The sequence below is a fragment of the Ostrinia furnacalis genome, unplaced genomic scaffold, assembly GCF_004193835.3.
Source record: "Ostrinia furnacalis isolate ACB-3 unplaced genomic scaffold, ASM419383v2 OfSCF0990, whole genome shotgun sequence".
NCBI lineage: Eukaryota > Metazoa > Arthropoda > Insecta > Lepidoptera > Crambidae > Ostrinia > Ostrinia furnacalis.
Genome location: NW_021131229.1, coordinates 63,377 through 67,961, shown reverse-complemented (window position 1 = coordinate 67,961; position 4,585 = coordinate 63,377).

Below are 4,585 nucleotides of genomic sequence, written 5' to 3'. Positions count from 1 at the left end.
GCGGCGGAGCGGTGCCGCTGCGGCGTCATATAAAAATCAATGATATGCCAGACGGTGCGTTCCGGCGCCGCACCGCAGGTACTGAGAGCGAGACGGTGCCGTTGCGGCGCCGCATACCACCATGTGTACAGTGATGCGGCAAAATGTCTGCAGAGCAAATACAAATGAGTAGGTTATCTTTATAGAAACGCACCGAGCGCGGTTTGTATGTGAGCGCGCCAATACATATGCGGCGCGTACGCACACACTGACAAAATTCGGCGCAACCACGACTGGCTCCCCGATAATCCACGCTAAACTTTGTCAGTGTGTGCGTGCGCGCCGCATACGTATTAGCGCGCTCACATACAAACTGCGCCCGGTGCGTTTCTATGAAGATAACCTACTCATTTGTATTTACTCTGATGTTTGCGGTGCGGCGCCGCACCGCACCGTGTGGCATCTCCTTCAGAGAAAAAGTAATCGTGACAAAAACGACAGACTCACCTTCGTGTGACGTCGGGACCAGCGCGTTGTTTACGTTGGCGGCGCACTTCAAAGACTGATCGTGCGCAGGCGACGACAAACGCAGACTCATTCTAAATCCAATCGTTGGGAAACCGGAACGAGAGTATTGCGGTTTAGCGCATCGAAGGGTGAGGAAAATGGGTCAAATTATATCTAAATATGAGTAAGTTATTGCAACTCACGAAGGCGAGTGAGCTGTACTTGTGTGTGTACGTGTACATGCACATAACGATAGTGTAATGTCTATCAAAACTTTTGAAAAACGAACAGTAACGAGCCACCACACTTGTAAAACTCACTCGCCTTCGTGAATTGCAACAACTATAATAATGTGTTTACTATAAACGTGAGCCGTGTGGTGACGGCAGAGTAGAATACATTTGTCACCAACCCCTACTCTTCCCGCGGGTGTCGTAAGAGGCGACTTAGGGACTACACATCAAACAGAGAATGGGCAGCAGCGCTCTCTGAAAAACATCAATCTTTTAAACTGCGATCTCCAACCCGCCTGCCAAGCGTGGAGATACTGGAGATTATGGCAAAACCCTCCACTATAGTGGAGGAGGCTCATAGTCCAGCAGTGGACTGTAAAGGGCTGTTGATGACTATAAACGCAGTATTTTTTATCCACAACGAGGAAGCTCTTGGCCTGTATCTCACCGGATGGTAAGTGATGATCAGGCCGAAGGTGAAAGCGAGCTTCACCCGGAATCCTCAACCACGGAGGAACTGGCTATCTTACCTGTAACTGCCGGAACACAACAATGCTGTTAACATTGTTGTTATGGCGACAGTTTAGTTATCTTTTCTTTCTTTCAATGTCTAAGATAGGTAATTCAATAAGTGCTCTTAAATGGAGGGAGGTCGAACCTTTACTTCAAACTCCTCCTATGTTCTTCTGATTAATTTACTTTTGGGTCCAATGACAGTTTAACTTTCCCCGGGACAAACTTGACCTTCACTAGTTGGGTTTTTATTGGCAGCCAAGTACATCCTGGCTACACAGGTGTTCCAGCGGTGGGAACGAGAGGTGGGAATAGTCCAGAATAAGCGCTCTACTGTCACTTACTCAAGGAGTTTTTTTTTCTAAAGGTGTTATTAGAAATCGGTATAAACTTGTGAATCGGGTTTTTTAGAAGGTTACATTTAAAGTTTTCTTGGTTCTATTTTCATTCCACTGCTATAACTCCTGTGTAACCAGGATCTACAGTTTTACTCAACATTATTTAAAAATAGTAGTAAAAAATGCACCCACTTTGAAATGCATTCCTCATTCCAGGATAATAAAAGTAGAATGCAAATTAGGTACTAAGCTACTCCCTCGCAAAGTGTTCTCTAGATAAACGAAGTTGTTCCTTCTTTGACTATTTATTCACCTAATTGTTTTAAGTGGGGCACTTAAAGTCTGAGGGCCCCCTTATTTTTACAAAAGACACCTCGCTGAAACAAAGAGGGTAATGGAATAAAAGTTTGAAAGCCTACTTAAGCGGAAATGCAAAAAATCAGGTGAAAAGGCCTGAAGGACTCTGTTAGTTAAAAATTTGTGGAGATTGAAGAATATTATCTGGATGGATTATTCCCTATATGATCGGACCGTAATATTATAAAAAAAAAAAAAAAAAACTTGTCTGTGGTGAAAAACATGTCTGTGTAATTGTAAGAGAAAATAAAACAACAGTGAACTAAAAACAGTGTTTATTTAACTAAATAACCAAATGGTCCTTCTGAGAACCGGATAGTAATCAAAGTAATGTGTAATTATTGTTGAAATCAGTGTCAAAGTGGAACATAACTATATAATACGAGTTTGTGAAAATGGCGGAACGTGTAACAAAACACATCATGGTGATGAACCAAAACTCTACAAAGATTGAGAAACTTTCCACCAATACGAGAAAATCACCTAAAGACAAGAGAACAAAAGGTTATATCGACACCCGCTTGGAAGCATTGAGAGATTATTGGTGTGAGTACACTAAAAGTTACGAGTCATTGACAGCAATAATAAACAACGAAACCTCAAAAAAAGATTATAATTTCGACATTGAGAAAAACTACGAATGCACAGAGGAAAATTACTTGGACCTGAAAACATGGCTAAAAGACAAGAAATATGATATTACATCAACCACAACCACAGTTAGTGAGCTTGACATAACCTCTGCTGAGATTTCAAAAATGAGACCAAAACTTCCATCAATAACGATACCGCAATTTTCAGGAGATTATAATGCATGGATGAGTTATAGAGACCTTTTTATCTCACTAATACATTGCAATGATCGCTTAACAAAAATTGAAAAACATCATTATCTAAAATCCAGTTTATCAGGAGAAGCCGAACAGTTACTCAAAAATTATTCATTAACTGAGGCTAACTATGATGATGCATGGAAAAAGCTAAATGAAAGATATGAAAATAAGCGAGTGATTGTGAATAATATTCTCAGTAGATTTCTATCTCAGAAAAAACTAACAACAGAGTCTGCCAAAGGTATTAAAGATTTATTAGATAATACTAGCCAATGTCTTACCTCACTAAAAAACATAGAGATAGATTCCTGGAATGCAATAGTGGTACATATCATAGTCTCAAAGTTAGACATAGAATCTCACAAACTTTGGGAGCAGTCTTTAGAAAATTCTACAAATATTCCCACATATGAAGAACTAAGTAACTTCCTTGAAAAANTCGAACAGCAGCGGCATTGGAGGGCGCGCGGGCGGCGGCGCGTGCGCGTGCAGCAGCTGCAGCACGCCCGTGCCCACGCCGGCCGGCACGCCCACGATTATGGATTCTGATACTCCCTCGATGTGGTCGCGCTACCCTAGTAAGTTGCTTCAAACAGCAGCGCGCGTAACTTCACTCCGAGATAGTGAGGCGGTCTAACAGAAGCGGGCGTGGTGCGGCGTCGTCCTAGTAAGCCGCGTTGAACAGTAGCGGGCGTATTATAACGCACTCGCAAATCAAGCAGCGGTGGCGTGTGTTGTGTGGAACAGTAGTGGATTCCGACACGCCCTAGATATGGTCACGCTGCCCGTAGTAGGCTACTTCAAACAGCAGCGCGTGTATCCTCACTCCAAGATAGATGGGCGGTCTAACAGTAGCGGGCGTGGCACGCGCGCGGCCTGTGTCGTCCTAGTAAGCCGCGTCGAACATTAGCGGACGTACTCTGGCCTGTTGAACAGCAGCGGCATGGACGGGCACGTGGGCGGCAGCGCGTGTAAGGTGCGTCAAATAGTAGTGGGCGTGGCTTGCTCCAGACAGGGGGCGGACTCACAGCAACGTAGCTTACTCCCTCATTCCCTACAGACGGATGATGCTAAGTGTCATTCCCATATAGACGGATGGTACTCCGGTCTATCGAATAGTAGCTAGTGAGGCTCGCTTCTAGATAGAGGGGCGGTCTAACAGTAGCGGGCGTGGCGCGAGCGCGCGACCTGTGTCGTCCTAGTAAGCCGCGTCGAACAGTAGCGGACGTATTATAACGCACTCCCAAATCAAGCAGCGGTGGCGTGTGTTGTGTGGAACAGTAGTGGACTCCGACACGCCCTAGAATTTATGGTCACGCTGCCCGTAGTAGGCTACTTCAAACAGCAGCGCGTGTATCCTCACTCCAAGATAGATGGGTGGTCTAACAGTAGCGAGCGTGGCGCGCGCGCGCTGCCTGTGTCGTCCTAGTAAGCCGCGTCGAACAGTAGCGGACGTATTATAACGCACTCGCAAATCGAGCAGCGGTGGCGTATGTTGTGTGGAACAGTAGTGGACTCCGACACGCCCTAGAATTTATGGTCACGCTGCCCGTAGTAGGCTACTTCAAACAGCAGCGCGTGTATCCTCACTCCCAAGATAATAGAACGGTCTAACAGTAGCGGGCGTAGCGCGTGAGCGTGGGCGGCGTCGTCCTAGTCAGCCGCGTCGAACAGTAAAGCCTGGTCCGTGAGCACGTAGAATCCCGTCCAATGACCCCAAGCTGCCCATCCTTGTCGCTCGCACGTAATTATGTTGCTGTTGCGCTCGCACACTCACTGCGGGCGCGCGTCGCACAGTCGCGACAGCAATATAATTACGCGCGAG